This window comes from Netta rufina (genome assembly GCF_964035555.1).
Source record: "Netta rufina genome assembly, chromosome: 2".
Classification (NCBI taxonomy): domain Eukaryota; kingdom Metazoa; phylum Chordata; class Aves; order Anseriformes; family Anatidae; genus Netta; species Netta rufina.
The window spans coordinates 146,918,053-146,936,464 of NC_140124.1; the positions used below are offsets into that span (position 1 = coordinate 146,918,053).

The 18,412-nt window shown below is 47.3% G+C and overlaps 1 protein-coding gene across 2 annotated transcripts in view; it reads left to right on the plus strand.

Annotated features, from left to right (window-relative positions):
• Positions 1–18,412, plus strand: part of ZHX2 (zinc fingers and homeoboxes 2) — a 67,929-nt gene that overhangs the window by 31,130 nt on the left and 18,387 nt on the right. The window contains exon 3 of one of the 2 annotated variants that reach the window (XM_084306739.1): positions 17,303–17,389. The exons of the other annotated variant lie outside the window; for it this stretch is intronic. The gene's annotated coding sequence lies outside the window, so the exon portion shown is untranslated. The remainder of the gene's footprint in view (positions 1–17,302; positions 17,390–18,412) is intronic. 2 annotated transcript variants of the gene reach the window in all.

An 18,412-nucleotide genomic window follows, 5' to 3' on the forward strand; every position in this document is an offset into this window, starting at 1 on the left:
TCTGGTGTCCCGATGAGAAACAGGGGGCTGGCAGGGAAGGGGCTGTGTCACCCCTTCGCCACCACCACCCACGCTCCCCACACCAAGCCCCCCTGTCCCTGGACACCCATGGGGACGTGCACACCCCCAGCATGGCTTCCCCAAAATCCGTGAGCTCCTGTGAGTGGCCAGGGTCAACCCCGCCGAGCTGGGGGCAGAGTCCAGCAGCGAGCACTGCCCGGCTCCGGGGCCACAGGCGCTGGCAGGGGGGGTGCTCATTATATAATAGCTGGAGGTTGATTAATATGCCGTGAGTCAGAAATGCTGGGGTATTTTAGCTTTCTCCAGTTGCCACGGCAACGTTATTTTAACAAATAGCTTTTTAATATTTAATTAAAACTCAGCTTTTGGCAAGCCGGGGTAGGGACTATTACAATCGCTACTACAAAGGGTTAGCCATGGGTTTTGGTGGTTGATTTGTGTTTTTTGTTTTTTTTTTTTCCTTCCCCTCCCAGAACTGTCAGTTTCCAAAAAAAAAAAAAAAAAAAGAAATCACTGTAATTCATTAGTTGTGAGAAACGTGTGCGCGTTCCCAAGACACAAAGCAAATGTGATGCAAATCTGCAGTCGCAGTTGACAACTGAAGGTTGTCGCTGCTCTGAAATGCCCGGTGCCAAGCTGGCTGTGTCGGGACAGGGCGGTTTGATGGTGTTTATTAAGCGCTGCTTTGTCGCCAGACTTCCTCGCTCTACCTTTGCCTGCTGGGTGAGATCATGCCCGTTTTGTTTGCTTCCGTGCCAGGTTGGATGCTTTTTCCCTCGCCAGCTTGTAGAGGCTGGTGCCCGGGGCCAGCCCGGGCTCTGGACCGATTCCTGGGCTTTTTTTAGGTGAGCTCCTCCGCTCCCTGGTACTGCGGCGGAGACGAATGAACAGAGAACTTGGTCTCAAGAGGAAAATAAATATTTAACAGCTCTCTTTGTAAATACCTTTTATTTATAGAACGGTTGCAGGTTCTACCGCGCTTGGTGAGCGGGGATGCTTTTTATGCAGGAATTCTGCCTTGAGGGACTCGGTGGATACTTAATGTCATTTGTGATATAATAATGAAATAAACGTGTTGGTCTCGTGGGATTCCCTCACAACCCCTCTTTGCTGTGATTAACTCCACTATCGCACACTTCGTCTCCATTCTCGTCGCATCGCTTCATCTCGTACTGAAATGTTATTTGGAAATAACACCTTTATTTCCTGCAGGGAGGGAAGGGAGGCTGTTCGGTGTTTTGACTTACACAGAAGACTCTGAAACTAGAGGTATCTCCATCACGTACCACCATCACGTCTCACCAGGTCCCTCGCTTCCCAGAAGGCTGGCACAGGGCTGTTATCCTTCCCCCTTCCAAGCAGCATGGCTCGTCTCTCATACCTACAGTTTTCCTCCCTATTTATGCTGAAGGCATGCTATTGCAACAAAAAAATATAGTATTGCTGCTGTAGTGTTGCAAACAGCGCGTTGGGCAGTTCTTAAAAGCATTCTTCTGGGTGGCATCCCATATTTCTGTGCATGGAAGGTGTTGGAGACTGCTGTGGGCTCTGGGGAGGATTGAGCTTAATATCTTACTGCTAAGGAATCAAAACTTCCCTGCTGCAAAATCAGATTTGACTGGTTTTGTAGCAAGCAGGGGTCTCAACATGGCTTGTAAAGCATCAGCCAAGGTCACTTTTGCTGGTGAATAGAGGGAGGTCCTGCTGTGCCAGGGACAACGTGATGGGGAGCACGGTGACAGGGGCTCGATTGTGCCCAGGTGAAGGTGGCTGCAGAGGTGAGCAGTGGCTGCTGGGGCAAGGAGCACGTGTGGGGAACAGGACCTGGGCTGCGAGTGATTCAGGCTTCCAAGGACCATGTGATGTGGCAGGTCCAGCTCATCCAATCTGCCCTGGAAAACAGCTTTTGAGGTGGAAAAAAAAAAAAAAAAAAAGAAGAGTTTCTCTAGGAGGGAAGAAGCAGAGAAGAGAAACTTCTTTTTTGTTTGGGTAGATGTGTCATACAGAGTCTTCCTGAAAAGGCAGATGTGATTTGCACGGGGGAATAAAAGCTGTGCTGCAAACACAGACTGCAGTGGAAGAGCTCAGCTGGTCCCCAGCAGAGCCTGAGCACTCAGGGCTTCTCCTAGGGGTGAGCAGCAGTGCAAGGCGCTCTGTAGGTTTTCAGTTTACACTAAGCTTGGACCAGCATGTCATTTTGGGAGGCACAGCATGACCTCTGGCAGACCAAGGCAAGACCAAGTGCCCTCTGTCCTTATGAAGGTTTAATATCTCTGCTCACACTTTGTATTGCAGGCCAGTAATCTGGCCCAAATCCCCATCTAACCAACGCTGGAGCCTCTCCCTCTCCCCAAAACCCTCACTCCCCATGCTTGAAGCCAGCCCCAGGTTTGCTTCCTTTCCTCTCCGCTGGTCCTGGTTGATTCAAAACCCACGCTGCTACCTTTGTGTCTGCCTGGAAGGTGAGAACAACAAGGGACAGAGTAGAGAGCCAGGTAAATTGCAAGGAGGAAGATGGGAAGTGACAAAAATCACAATAGACTTCCCCGGAGCTCCCTGTGCTCCCCAGGATGCAATTCCCCCACCTTGGCTGCCGCGGGAGGTTTTTGGTAGCGTTGTCTCTCGCTGACTGCTTGCTCCCTACGGGGTCTGCTGGAAATCAGAGGGAGCTGGCACCCTGAAGGCAGGAGCTCTTCAATCTGCACGTCTGCTTACGTACTGGAGAGCACGCCCTTGTCTCGCAGCCCGGCGCATGCAGTGGAGGTGAGCATCACGGGGTTTGCATCCCAAGTAGCTGCCTGCGATGCAGCTGTGATTCTTGCACGGGTGGCATCATTCAGGCCCCATCTCGCTGCTTTTGAGGCTCGGGAGGAGCATCACGTACGCAGCGAGCGCTGCGCTGGTGTCTGAGCTGTCTCCGTTCTCCCTGCCAGCGTTAGTCATGGCTCAGGTGCAAACAAACCCGGCACGTTTCCTGTCTGTGCTCCTCAAAATGAGCTCAAACCGGGCTGTAGCTGTGTGTGCTGCTCCCCGACACCCAGTCAGGATTGCGAGGGATGAGTCCAGCCCCAGCTGGGTCTCAGGCAGGACAGTGAGCATGGGTGGGGAGGAAGAGCAAGGACAGCACCCTGCAGCTTCTCCAGGAGAAGACTCGAGGTCCTGCGGCATGGGGAAGTGTATTTGTCACCAAAAAGGTTGTTGGTTTTGTGGTGTTTTTTGTTGTTGTTTTTTTTTGGTTTTTTTTAGCTCTGGTCTAAAATATTCTGTGGTCCCTATTCCTGGTGCAACCTTATTCTCCAATTTCTTTATTATTTTTTTTCTGAAATAAAAGAGCCCGCTGAGTGACCGTGGCCAGACCATTTCTCTGGTGCTCAAGGAGTGTGGGCAAGGAGCTGCCTCCTGCTCTGACCCCCTTCTGGTGGAGTCGGGAGCGAAATTTCAGAGGAATTCAATGAGCCAGGCTCAGCCCCTTCAAAAATATTTGGATAGCACTAGGAGAAAGCACTTGTGAGCAGGTGAGAAGCAGCTTGCTTGTGGCAGCACACCCTTGGTAAGGGCTGCTTTTGTAATGAGCACAAGCCTTTTGGTGCACATTAGGGACCGAAACCTCAGCATCCTGCAGCTGCAGCATAACGTGCAGCCCTGCCTCTTGCAGCTGTACATCGTGCTTGGGTCTGGTGCTGCAGAAATTGTGCCGCTGCTCTTCCTCAGCTCCAAAAGCAACTTCCTTTGCTGTCTGTGAAGACCTGAGGGTGCGTTTCATGCATGTCACGAGGACGGCTGAGTATCTCTTTCCAGCCACGTCTGGCTGAGTAATTGTGTCACTTGGATCGACTCCTGACGGCGGTGTTACACTTGGGACAGTCCTGAGGTGGCAGGGAAATTGGAGGGATGCTCAGTGTGTTAAAAGTGGTGCAAGGCTAGCAGAGCCTACAGCACCTTGTATCATCTTGGTGGCTTTTAGGTGGGTTTTGAGCCTGGGAAGCAGGCGGGGATGTGATGAAAGGAGAGGAGGGAGACGGTGACTTCCATAGAGCTGGGTTTCCAGGAGGGGCTTCGCTGTGCCTCCAGCGATGGCTGGGATTTCCCGCAGCCCCCTTCCTGCACAGGGTCTCAGTCAGGACTCGTCAGCCCCTCCTGCAGCCACCGTTTCGTGCCACGGCCGCGTTTGCAGATCCCCTTCTGCTTGGCTGCACGCTGCTTCTTGGCAACCCAGCTGCCCTCTCATCCTGCCTGCGCGTGATTTTATCGCTTCCTCAACCCGGTGGGTTTAATGGGAAGTCTTCGTAGCGTGTATAAAAAAATCCTAGTAGGCTTAGCTGGCGAATTACACCCGCAAATCACAGCCCCTGCGCGCCTGTTCCTGACACCTCCCTTCTGCAATGTGTCTCTTACCTCCCAACCAGCGCGCTGCTGTGCCCATCAGGTCTCTGCACAGCAATAGGTATGTATCAAAGATGTTGCTTCTCCTCCTAAAAACCTCACTGTGCTCTGCGGTGTATCCACAGCACTGGGCTCAGGTGTAGTGGCCTCTTCCATGTCCACCTGGGGTAGCGGTGCAGACCCAGCCACCACCATGGTCAGCAGATTCGCAGCAGTGCTGTCAGACACCTGTATACAACACATGGGACCTCAGGTTTTTTTCCAGGGCATTGAACTCCTGGGGGTCCCATCAAATGGTTTTGGAGACCTGGGTCCTGGCCACATCTGAAAATTAGTCTGTGGCTGCTTTGCAGGTGCTGGATTTTATTGCAGGTGATCAGAAGCCCTGCAGTGGGGGGCAGTGAGTTCCTGGGAGTGAGTCTGGGGTTTGGTTTCTGTTATTATATAGGCAAAAAGGATGAGTGACAGCATGGCTAGATCCACGCACGCTGCCAGCCTGTGGATCTTTTCTCACAGGGACTGCTGGGGGTGACTGGTGCTTCTTGGCCACTCCTTGCCCCAAACCCTGTTTGGCAGAGGCTCGGTGCCAAATTATTTTGTGGAAATTCGGCACAACAGCAGCTGGATGGAGGTGAGCAGGTAGGAAACCTAGGAGGGTTCCCCCTCAGCAAGGGCTGAGGTCACCCTGGTGGACACCTCTTGCTCTTTGCTCTCTGCAGGGCAGAAGCACCCTCACCGCCTTGCCTTCGTTGGGCCAAAAAGGGGCTGAACAAAATCTGCCTGACTGCACAAGTGGAAATTTGTTGGGTTTAACCTTCACACAGAGTTGCCTGTGAGGAGCTGTTAGCACAGACAGTAACGCTTGATGCCGCTTGTTGTTCCTGAGCCACCGATTGTGAAGCATCGAGCTTATTGCTCAAAATTACTATTTTTGTCATGGTATAAATGGTTAGTAGAGAGTTTTGAGGAGTATGTGTTGACTCATGGGGACAGCAATATTTAGCACTTGCTTTTTTTTTATTTTTTTTATCTTCAAAGCAGTTTACAGCTAGTAATCCTCCTAACTCCTCTTTGAGGAAGGAAACAGTGTAAACTCTTTGGGGCAGGGATTGGCGCTTGTTTTGTTTTTGCAGCACTCAAATTGGGATTGGGGAAGAGCTATTGGTCTGGGAAACATTCTCACTATAAAAATCCTATCTAGTTATCATACAGAGAAACCATTTCACAAGAATAGCTCAAAAATGCTGGAGAAGATACTAGGATCGGGACATCTCCAGTGCTAACAGTTAAATGGTATCCCGCCTTTCTCAAATTTATGAAAAGAAGTTTTATCTGTCTCGGGAGGTTTTCTTTTGTTGTTTAAAGTTCCATAAATCTACATGGGAGATCTTAAAATTGGAGGAGGACTGTGTGACTAACTGAGGCATTTCTGAGTTAAGTTGTAACATGAAACATAAGAAAATAAAGGTTCTCTTGGCTGGGTGCATTAGTAGGATATATTTGAACCAGTGTGTTGCATGTCATTAAACATATGGTGAATCACATCTGACATACATGCCAAAAAGAGTCTGAGATAATGGGACCAAAATGTCATTCAGTAACAGTATTCACATGACAGAGTAATTTCCTGGAATATAATCTACAGGGATTGTCAAATTAAATTTGAAAATTTATCCCCCTTTCTATCTTGCCCCTTGCAAAATAAAACCGCCAGAAATCGTTAACCCCTTGTTTGTTCTTGCTGCAACTTATGAATGTGAAGTTTCCTATTGTGTCTTGAGAGCGTTTTTGTGCCCCAGCTTCGCCTGCCCGAGGGCAGAGGGAGTCTGTGCACATCCCTCAGCAGTGTCCCTGCGGGGCCCAACCTGTGCTGGGTGTCTTCTGCTTTGTCCTTCGTGTCTGCCGGCTGTGCTCTCCTGAAGCAGTGACCACCTCGGGTAACATGCCTGCTTTGTGTATTGTAATGGACATAAAAATGTGCTCTGGGTTTGTTTTGGCTTCCTAGGATCTCTTCGATGAGAAGGCGTTGCGTGTAGTTGTGCGTTGCGTGCCGTTGAGTGTACCATGAATCTGTGCTGGCTGAAACAACGATGTTCTCCAGGGATCTCATGCGTGTTAGGAGAAAGTATAGTCCAATTATTGCTAACCTGCCTTTATGCTAAACTTCATGCTAAAATGCATTAGGTAAACTTAAGAGATTGCTGAGGTTGTGGGGTAAGGTTTTCTGAAAGCCAGGCTCCAAATCTGCTCGGTCTGTCTCCAGTCTGTGTTTTAAGCGTTGACTCCAGCTCCTAGCAAACGTTCTCTAACTTCATCGGTGTTAGTCAGGCGACTCATTTACTGGGAACTCTTACAGGCTCCAGTCTATTTACACAGTCCTTATTGAATTAGGTTGGAAAAGCACAGTGGAATTTCAAAGAAAGCAGAGTGTAGATTCATGATCTTTCCTTTTTTGTAGTCTGTTTGGAGGAGAATGCCTGGGGTCTCTTTTCATCTGCGTGTAGATGCAAATCACTGGTGAAAATGTAGCAGAGAAAAGTCTTTTATTAGTGTTGTCTCAGCCAACGTGGTGAGTCTTGGGAGTTGTGGTGGGCATGGGCAGCAACAAGGGGACATGGTGGCTCCTGTGCATATAGCTGAGTTCAGGAGGAGAGCAGGGTGCAGGGGCCTGACGGCAAAGCCATTCCTTAGTTATTCTCCTATTCCCTTCTCTCTGGGGCCTTTGTAGCCCCTGGCTGCTGCCTCTTTCTTTCTGTCCTCCTTTCCCCTTGTCCAACCCAAAAAAAGACAGCTGAGGTGCAACCCAACGCCTGCTGTTTTCATTATTGCCTACAAATCATCCTTTTTCCCCTCTGGAAAACCCTGTGCTATCATCCATGCCATGATATACATGCATACACACAAAAAAAAAATAAACTTACAGCCAAACAGGATGAAATCTATAGTAAAATACTACGTGTAACATCATCAAAGCTCTGGTTTAGGCAGGGCAGATGGAGCTGCCCTGCTGACCTAATGCCCATTAAAAAAAAAACTGTAGCTGGTGTCAATGGGCTGCTTTCTTTTCCTTTCTTTCCCTTTCTTATCATTTCTGTGCTTTCTCTTTATAAGAACTTCAGTGCCACATTAAAGAGATTACAGGTTCTTTTCATCTTTACCTTTTTTCCCCCAATTTCACTTCTTCCCAGCAAGCCTCAGGGGTTTTTGTTGTTTTATTATTATTATTATTATTAATTTATTTTAAAGCGATTGATTTATAGCTCTTCTACCTACTGGGAAAGATTGACCCGCTACTGAGCATCTTCAGACAGCTCTTCTTTTGGGTCACTTGGGACTGGAAGCAAACAGAGGTCTGGGTTCAAAGGTGTTTCTTTCCTGGTGGTACTTACTCCCTACAAAAGCAGCAATGGCATGTGCTGGTTTTGTGTAGTTTTATAGATATTGTGTGTATGTGCACCTTCATGCTGAAATTGGGTTGTCCGTGGAGGAAAGACTTATTTTTCACTAATAGATTTCTTGTTTTAGATCTGGTAAAAAAAATCTCAAATCATTCCTTTTCCCTCTTCCTCTCCTAGTCTGCTTTTGGTGTTTTTCTGCTGCGTGTGGTTTTTTATGCAAGCCTCAGACTGTGCTTTGATTCTTCTGAAACACGGGCCTTGGATCCCATCTGAAGCCCCTTTTGGTGGGTTAAATATTTTGTGGCTCTCCTCAGTTTCCTGCCCCTGTCTCTGTCTGCAGTCTGGGGCAGGAGGCAGAGGAGGGATGTCTTTCAGAGCCCCAGCTTGTTGTGTGCCTGATGGGCTGCGTGGGCCATGTCCTTGCTCAGCTTTTGAAGCACTGAAAAAGTATCTTTGGGTAGTCTGGAAAAGGACAGTTTTCAGTTCCTGCCATCTGATACCAACTCTAAATTGTTTCATCTTCAAAGGAAGAAACTTGAAGTGCCAGGGTGGCTGTTTTTCATCCTTCCTAAAGGATGAATCTGACAGCACCAAATTTCCTTGGCTGAGTCTATGCTGGTCCAAAAACACCGACCTCAGCAGTTAGGCTGATTTATTCCACAAAAGGAGTCAAATCTGTCCTGTTCTTGTTTAAACTCAATTTTGAAAGAATGAGATCTGGAATTAAAAACAAATGATGAGAAGAAAACAAAGCGCCCTTTTTTTACTCACCTTCCTAGATCTAATATTCAGGCTCCTCTCCTCACTCACTCATGCAACAACAGCTAAGACAGAAGTCCCATGGACGTAGCCCTTGAACTCTTTAATTTTGTGCCGCCTCTCATTAGGAAACAAGTAGAGATGCCACATCTGAGCCTTGGCAAGTGACAAAAGAGGCCAGCAAAGATTTAGGTGCCAGCTCCGTTCTGCAGATAGCTCAGGTTCTGGTGACCTACCTCCTTTTGCCTGTCCCTTCTTGGCTTGGCGTGGTTTGGACACAGTTAACTGATGAGAGCTGCTGTGTGTTTGAAGAGGTTTGGGAACTGATTTCAGCAGCCAGATCCAATTTCTCAGCAGTGTTGTGTGCAATTGTGTTATGTTTTGTCATATTCCCTTTATTTCAATAAGTGTTATGAGAGGACTCGTCAGTGATTGAGGATTTTCCATTACATTTCTGTAGCCTTTTCATGCTCCGTGGCTGTCGTTCCCATTTTGCTGTACCTCGCCTGGGATAACTTCTCTTTGGAGCTGAAATCTTTCGAAAGGAAAGAGGAGGCACAGCTCACCCAGTCCCTGGCCTGTATGGGTGGGAAGGGGCTTTAAGACTTCTTGTTTGTTCCCTCTCTCCTCAGATATTTACCCTTTAACTTACTGTTGTGAGGCCACAAGAGATACCAGGGGAGTTGAATGCATCAGGTCATGGCAGGCACGATGGCTTTCCAAGGCAGGAGCACCCTTCCTCCTCAGAGGCTTGGGAGTATTGCTAAAGGCCACACAGATCGGGAGCTCTGTGAGGAGTTTGTCCTGTTCCTCCTGACTGAGCTTTTCAACCCCCTTCGTGTTTTGGTGGGGGTGGAGAAGGCAAAAGGCGTCAGAGAGGAAGCAAGGCCGTAGTATCATGGAATGGCTTGGGTTGGAAGGGACATTAGAGACCACCCAGTTACAACCCCCTGCCATGGGCAGGGACATCTCTGACCAGACCAAGCTGCCCTAAGCCCCATCCAGCCTGGCCTTGAACACTTCCAGTGATGGGGCATCCACAATATCTTTGGGTAGCCTCTTCAGCATCTCTTCCATGAGATAAAGAAATGATGAAGAGAAAAAGAACTTTGTGAAGAAAAGATAAAAAGTAATTCAAGAATTCAGCTGGGGGGAGAGGGTCCTCTTTCATGTGAGGAACATGCAGTAAGCCTTAATCTAATCTCCTGAACATCACAAAAGTCTTGAGACGGCAGTAGCTTCAGGAAATGTTTTTGACCAAGTGTTTCACTGCCAGAAGGCAGCTGACCTGCTGGAGCTGAAGCTTTTTACGTAAATGCATGTTTCAACGATGCTTTTGTCAGGAAAGTTGCCTGAAGCCCATACCAGCTTTGAGAGAGAGAATGGTTTGAACACTCCTTGGAGATGTGGTTTCAGGTCTCTGCCATCCCCAGCCTTAACCGCTGGACTATTGTCTCCTCTCTTCCCACCTTATTTGGATTTTGGGGTTGGGTGATTTCAGATAACAACATCAGCCCTTGCTTTTGTTCAGCTGTGGAACGTAGTTTTTCCTAAACCTCAGAAACTGTTGTGCAACTAAACTTTCACATAAAGCCTCGGGAGAAATAACCCTGGATGGCTCCAGCCTGGGTAATCAGAGCACTTAAGGCAGAGTCTTGCAGGTGATAAGATAGAGAGGGAATGCTGTTGGGAAGAAGGAAGGGGGGAAAAGTCCTTGGGAGCCGTCTTGAGTGTCAACTTTGGATCCTGAGCGGTTCAAAAAGGATCACAAATCACAAAGGATTTGGCTACATGACTAGATTGAAGAATATCCAAAGATGACGCGTGCCTGGAGGTCCTAGCTCCCACAGATGTCTGGGGGCGCTGAATTTCTGAATATTCATTAAAGGCCTGGAAGGGGGGTTGTTTCAGAGGATAAGTTGTGGTTGCAAAGATGAGCTTGAAGGCGCAGCCCGTGTTTAATCGTGCTGCAGCAGCGGCAGGTCGGTGCTAGCAGAAGACGGGGTGCAACACCCAGCGATGCCTATCGGAGGCAGCGAGGGAGCTCACAAGCAGCCTGCCCAAAGGCTCGGCTGCCCACACCAGCCAGGGGACATCCCCCAGCGAGCTCCTTGCTGTGGTATGTGGAGACCATCTGGGAACATGGCCCAGTTGCCTTAATTGTGCTCCTTTCTGGCACGGAGAACGTTTTTGGGGCTGCAAAGGTAATTTTCCGTGACGTTTGGAAAACAAAATACACTGAACGTGCTTTACAAAACAAGCAGACCAACCAACCTGCAAATGACCGAGCGACTGGTTAATGGTTTGAGCCAAGGCCGCTTTCTTGGGTGTTTTAGTGGTGGGATCACCAGGATGGACTCGGCCAGCGGAGGTTTTTAGCACACTCCTTCCCTGCCCTCCTTCGTTTTGCAGCGAGGTCCATGCAGAAAAGCGCTCTCGGAGCTGGTGGGTTGCCATGGCAAGAGCTGCCACATCGCACGGAGCTCATAGCAGGGTTTTCGTTGGTTATTTGTTTTAAAGAGAGAGAAATTTTCACAAACATTGTAAAACTGGGAGACAAACTAAATTAACGCAAGCTGGTCACAAAATCAGCGGTTCTTGAAATCATGCAGCTAAGGATCTTTTTTTGTTTTTTCTTTCCTCCCTTGGAAGGAGCGCACGTGTTTTGGCAAACAAATCCCGAATATTAGTGTCCCGCTGGATGTCAGTGACTGGTTGGTTGGAGCCTATTTTGCAGCACACAGGAAAGGGGGGAGGAGTGTTTGCTGAAGTCAGTGGGGATGAGCGCATGTTCTGGTCGCTGTGCTGCAGACCTGTTTCTGGCCATTTTCGTGCTTTTCGCGCTTCGTGGCCCTGGCAGGCAGCACCGTGGATTAGTAACATACTGTGTCGGAGGAGATGTGAGTTCGAACTTCTCGCAAAACTTTGCTCTTAGCATGCATGGGCTGAGTGGAGATTATTTCTGTGCCAGCATCACATGATCCCTCTGAAATTTTGGGGTTCGTCTGGCACGGGAGCTTCATGAGCCGTTGCTTTCTGTGCTGGTTGTGCTCAGGGTTTTGCAGGATTTCCAGCACAGTTTGGCTGGAGAGGCAGCAACGGCTGCCCAAATGACAGGTTATTTCGGAAACAATGAAACTTAGCACTTCTGTCATCCCGTCCCTCCATGAACGGGACCGGAGCCTGCACCCCACAAAGGGCACGGACACAGGTTAACACTTTCCTTCTGACTTCTCTTTCACCTTTTTCTGAAAAATTCAGCAAGAAGATAATCCATGAGACCGGCAGGCAAGGGGGAGCTTTGGGCTTTGAAACAGGAGAGGGAGGTGGGCTGGGAAAGAGCACGAATCATACAAAATAAGGAGAAAAGCGAAGTAAAGAGGTTTATGGGATGTTACAAACTCAAGCTCAGGTCTTGCTTTCCTTCTGTTGACCTAGATAGCAGCAAGAGTAGCCGCCTTCTGAGCTGATTCCTATTTTTGTGGTTCTGCCTTCGTATGGCTTCTTTGCGTTGCATTCTGATGTCGTCTCGTTTGTAGAATAGTGATTAGTGTTTTTTTTTTTTTTTTGCTTTTGGGGCAGAATCAATTATGTATAAGAAAGTACTCGAAAATCATTCCTTCAGATACTTTTTAATGGAGTGAAATTGCTCAATGGAAGATTTCTGACATACCAAAAGGCAACGTGAAATAATTGATTGACCTTGTAAGAGGCAACTAAGACGTGTTCCCCTAAGGAGGTGTTTTTTTATGTGTATAAACCAGCCTTGGCTTTTTCAACCGAGATCCCTCCTACTCACCAGAAACGGGAGGAGAAGAAACCCAGTTTCAAAAAAAAAAAAAAAAAAAAAAAAGGATTTAGACAAATATTCCTCAGTAAGACACTGTTGTAACGAGCAGTTCTCCTCTTCTGCATTTCTGAAGTATTGCTCAAGAGCCATTGTTACAGTTTGTTCATCTGGACATGCTATGAAGTAGCCGGAGGGGGATCCAGGGAGACAAAAAGGCCGATGCTTGTAATGAGTCCAGCTCTGTGCAGGAAGCAGTGAGTATGCCCGAATTAAAAACGTGTGGGAGGAGACAGGAGGAGGTAACTGTCAAGTACACTTCGTGGTGTTTTAAGGTGTCCTGATGGCAACCGCTTACACTGGTAAGAAAGAAATGAATGGAAGGTTTTGCCAATTCTTGTCGCTGGCAGTTTATTCTTTGGCATGGAAATAATCTGTCTGGGTGAAACATTGTCCCTCTGTGGTTTGGGAGTGTAAGGGGCATTCCAGCCAGATGCCAAGGCATCTGAACTTTGTGTGTTCCAAATCAGACTCGGTTTTGGAAATGGGAACTGGTTTGTTCTGCATCCCGTGATGTTTTAAATGAGAAATGGAAGAAACAAAATGTGCCCTTCTTTGTGGCTCTCTCCATGGCAAAAGTCTGCAAAGGTGTGGATGGGGTTAGTCTGATCCTACTTTTAGGTGTGTCACGTAGCTGTTTTTAGTACGTGGTCAGATTTTATGAAACTTCATTTACTTCCAAAGATGCTTTTCACTCTCCTGCTTTTTTTTTTTTTTTCAAAAAGAAGGACTGTTTCTTTCAAACTGGGACATTAAATAATTTTTGAGTTATCCAGTAATCATCTCTTCTGCATATTTCATGGGTGAAATGAAAATGCGGAGACACGTCCTGCCAAGTCCCGCTCTTTTCCAGCAGCAGCCGCTCAGGCTGTGCTCAGCCTCCATCCCCTGCCCCACCACTGGCATCCTTTCCTGGAGCTCCCAGGTGCTGGCAGCTCCCATCCACAACCCAGTCACCTTTCTTGTAAGGGACATGGCAGGGAAAGGTGGGACAGGCTGGATTCAAAGCCCTGCTCCGGGCCTGCTGTGCTGACATACACACACAGGCTGGCAGATTTAGAGCAAATGGAGAAATGTGGCGCAGAGGAATAATGTTACATCACATCTATCTGCCAAGTTTCTGGCCTCGAGAACAAGAATGTACCTGGAAATCGGAGAGCTGGTGGTTTTGCAGCATCCAGGTAGCGAAAGTCCTGCAAAGAAGCTGTGGGCAGAGCTCCGACACTCTCAGATCTGTCATCTGTGCTGCTAGTCAGGTTGGAGTTTGAAGGAATTTGTGCCCCAAAAAGCAGCGACTGGCTCCCCTCTGTCTCCTCTGTCCTGCAGTTCTCGCTGTGGGAAGAGGGAGGTAATGTTGCGGTAGCGGGGGAGTGCTTCTGGCCCAGCCATGGAAACCCGACAGTGTGTGACAAGGGGGAAGGATTGCATTGTGCACCCAGGTCCTGGCACGAACAAAGGTCCTTTGTGGCCCTGCCAAATTCTCCCAACAGCAAAGCTGTCACTGTGTGCAGAGGGCAGCGGCTCTGCCCTGTGACAAATCGGAGAAGCAAAGGGTGCTGTGGTGAGGAAAAGGGAGCTCCTTTGGTCCGAGAGCCCGGGGCAAGATGCATTTGTTTGCCATCCTGCCTGATAGGCACCAGGAGGGACACTTAGTAACCTGCACACACCCACCTGAAATCTCAGCATAGGGCAGAGCAAGGCAGGCCTTTTCCCCATAAGCCAGCACGGTTTTGAAAGGCCTTTTAACTCTGTGTTTGGGTTTTCTTAAAAAAGTTGTATGCATAATCTGTGATTATCCTAAGGAAGATAAGTATTTCTATTTAATATTAGGGTATTAAATGCATATTAGTTGGGTGACAGAAGCTAGAACAGCAGTACAGAACAAGACTGTGTCTTAAGACTAAGTTTAGCTCCAAACTACTATTAATTTCAGACTTTAGATGGTGTGAACGTCAGGACCATCAGTGGTGCTTCTGCTGGCTTCTGCTGATGGATAATGAATGCTTGGTGGCTTTGGTCTTGTATGAGATGTCTTAAATACTCAGAAGGCTGGGAAAATGTTTTGTGACTTGCAGTGGAAGGGACACATGCAGATGTTTCTGAGGGTCTTGTCAAACTTGCTGTTTATTGTCTCTTTGCCTTTTCTGCTGAACATGTATTAGGTCTTCTGCTTCTGCCATACTATCAATAGGATTATACTAAAGCAAAGTGGTTTGTATGGGTATGAAGTCTGGGTGCTTACTAAGAAAAAGAGTGATAATTAAATACACCTTGAAAACAAAGTGCTGATACAAAAATTGAAGCCTATAAGAGAAAAATGGTGTGCAGAGGTGATCTAAACAGGAATTGCAGAAGATTAAATACAGCAGGTGTAATAAAACAACTTCATCAGGCACAGCATGTGATAAGGGTGGTAGAAAACGGCAACTAAGCATCTTTTAGAGGGTCACTGTTTCAGTATTTGACCTCAGAGTTGAGGTCAAGGAACTGATTAAGGGATGATGTGATGTACACTAGGATCACTCAGTTTGTATTACCAACAGTAGGAGAAACCATGCCCTTGACTGAAAAGCATGTGGGAAGTGTAGGTAAACTCACAGCAGCTTCAGGACAGGACTTCCAGAGCCTTCAGAGCCAGCAAAAAAGAACAACTATATTAGCAATATCGACAGGCTTTGGATTAGAGGGAGTTGACATGAGAAGGTCTTCAACACTTTGAAAACCTCCCTAAAATACTGGATTTTCCAGAATTTAGGCAAATATATATTTATTATATATTGATTTATATGTTTTAAATATATATCAAGGCAGGAGAATTCTTAAGCTGTAGCATTCAAGCCAAGAAGACCAGGAGGAATTGGTGCAGCTTTGCTAGCAATGTATGTTGCTGCAGCTGCAAAGGAAGGTAACTTTGAGCTTCTGTAAGGACAGATGTCAGAAGCAGAGGGGCTTCTCTGCAGCCTACGTGCAGAGACAGGCTTGTCTGCAGCATGGCCTGATGAATGATTTCTGAGGGAAGGCAAATAGCTCAGGCCTTTGATCTTCAGACTTTTGATTTTTGCAGAGTTGTGGTGGTTTTGTGTCTTCAGCACGTGTTCAGTAGGACCTAAACTAAGAGTCCCAGCTCCTTCTGCACTGGCTGTTAAATATTTTTAACTCATGAGCCAGGAGGATAATCTGAATTTCATAGCCTGGAGCACAGACCACCTGGATATAATTTCCAGCCCTGCAGACTTCCCATGTGACTGTGGTGGGTAGGGCATGATTTTTTGCACTGTCTCTACCCCATCCCATTTGGCAGCAGCAAGCTGTAAATTGGCTTGACCATTTAATGAAGCCTCAGCCACAATCTCTTCATGCCTTAATTGCCCATCTGAGCAATGGGGATAACGGCACTGCCTTAATTCACAGCCCTGCTGTGAGGATAGGTGCCTCAACAGCCGTAAACCCTTCAGATGCTGGGCTGCTGGGATCCTCTGAATACCGTAGGTCATTAACTACCTAAGGGCAGGCTCCTACTTCAGGAAAAAGGCCCTAGAAAATCTACCTGTCTTACATACTCGGTGGACATCGTGTGATTGCTGTCAGAGAAGAAAAGGCTCTGAACGGGGAAGTTCATTTTCCATGGTGTGAGGCAAGGCCGTTCTTGAAACAGCCTTTCCTTTAAACAAGTACAGCACAAGAAAATGTAATGTAAAATGTGACAGGATGAGAGTTATTTACACTAAGATGCTCAGAAAGGCCCTCAGCAGAACCATCAGCACCAGGGCTGGAGGGAGACAAGGAGGTCAGGTGGATGGATGTGGAGCACTGCATAGGCCGGTGCTTCTTTTAAGCACCTAAATCCTCATAACCAGCAGCCATCAACTTTCTTGTGAATGGGGACGTAGAGATGTGACCTGCTGGTTTTACACCTAGCATGGGCAAGCGTGGGGGTCTGCAACATGCTGTCCGACCCGGTGATGGGGTCTGTCTGCACTCCCAGACCAACACATGGCATTTCAGTGTGGGGTTTTACCTCACGTTTGCCTCCTCAATTCATCAGGGTATCGAACCACCTGAGTTAGGCCAAAGGCTGACTCTTCATCAGCTTAAAATCGGAGCTGTCTTGAAGTGCCTGGGGCATCAGGTTTGTGTGATATTCCCCCCTGCGTTAGGGGGACGCTGGGTGTCCAGGTACCCGAAAATCTGGCTGGCAGTTTTTGGGGTGGTTTGGTTTTGAAGGTGTGTTGAAGTTCCTGCTTCTGGAAATCTCAAGGTGAACATTTTTTTGTACATTGCTGTGCAAGCCCTCAGCGTGGTGGGCTCCCAGGCACTGCTTCATACCTCAAACCCTGCTTTGTGATAGTTTATGGCACCATAGCTCAGGCCTTTTCATTCAGATGGAGAATATTTTTAGGTATTATGATAGTAAGCCAGACCTAATTTTTTTTAATTGGAAATTACTGTTTTCTGAAGCTTTTCCTGGTGGTGCCAAGGTTCAGACTGCATAGGCAGTGTCAATCTGAACAACGAGAAGCGATAGCCATTGAATTCAACAGAGCATAGATGAGTGGAAAGGGAAGTGGGGGCAGGAGAGAAGAACAGGAGGGTCTGGGGAGCAATGTTAAAACCATGCTGTGGGAGGGAGATGTTACACCAGCCTGTCTGTGGTGTTTTCTCCTCTGATCTGTACTCCTCATCTGGGAACATGAAGATACACACAGAAGCCCTTGGGGGTGGGGGGAAAGGGAAGAGGTGCAGTGAGTCACCAGCGTTGTAAATCACAACCATCTGCGTTTTTCTACCACATCTTGAGTGAGTCAAAGGGGGAGGTGTGCAGCTATAGACACGCAGGTTACTAATGTTTTGTGTTAATTGTTGAGCTCCTTCCTCTCTTTTGGGAACTCCATAGACTCCTCCAAGTGCTGCTGCTGTGTTGGATGAGGCTGATGCAAGGGATGCTCCCCGTGTCGGACAAATAGTGTTGGCCACACATCCTGTAAGTCTGCCTGTATTGCCTCTGTTGTTCAGACTCAGCACCCTGGTTGCCTGGATTTCTCCTTTTCCTCTCCCTCAAATCTAAACCCTGCTGAGAAGTGGTCACCAGTTGTCTCCTGCCCTCAGCCTGTGTTCCTTCCCCTCTATCAGGTCTTCTGGGCACTTTTCCCTCGGTGTTTTGTGGTGTGATGTGTGCTGCCTGTGTCAGGAGGAGAGAGATTTAGGGGCTGCTTGTAGAGAAATTAAGTTGGTTGTGGGTTTTTTTTGAGAAAGAGCTTATTTCTATCCTGGAGCCATGCAAGAAGAACACCCAGTATGCACACGTGATTTTTGTTTGCCCTATGCAGCTCAAAAGAGTTTGTGAGGGCCTTAATTTTACTTGAAAAACTCGCTGCTGAGCTGACTAAAGGATGGGTACTGCGGTTCCCAGGGCAGGACAAAATGCTGAGGGAAATGAGCAGTGTGAGAAGTCCTGAAGCAGGAAAATTTCTGTGCTATTGCTTACGTTTTGCAAGTGTGTAAAGAAGTCAAATGCCTTCATTCTGTAATAACCCATCTTCTTCCTGCTTTGCAGGCATAGGGTCCCTCTAATAACCATAGGTCTGAACAGAAAGAATAAATAATAATAATTGAAATATACAGGAATATACCAATATAAAAGCTGCCTAGATGGAGGATCACAGGAAGGAGGAAGGGGACCAGACGTTGCTGTTAAAACATTTTTGTTTGTTTGTTTTTGTGTGTTTTTGTTGTTGTTGTTGTTGTTTTTTGTTTTTTTTTTTCCCAACAAATGGGAAATGATTTCTAGAAGTCGCTAGAGGAAAGAGCACCGCTTTTAACCCTCCTAGGAATTGTTCGCTCCTTAAAGGCATACCTAAAAATAAAATAAAATAACTCACTGAATATTCAAACAAAACAAACTGGTTTTAATGTGTAAAATCAAATGTGGCTACATCCAGGTTTTGGCCATCTAGTTGAAGATACTGTGTACAGATAATTTCTGTTTTGTGTTTGTGAATCTCTT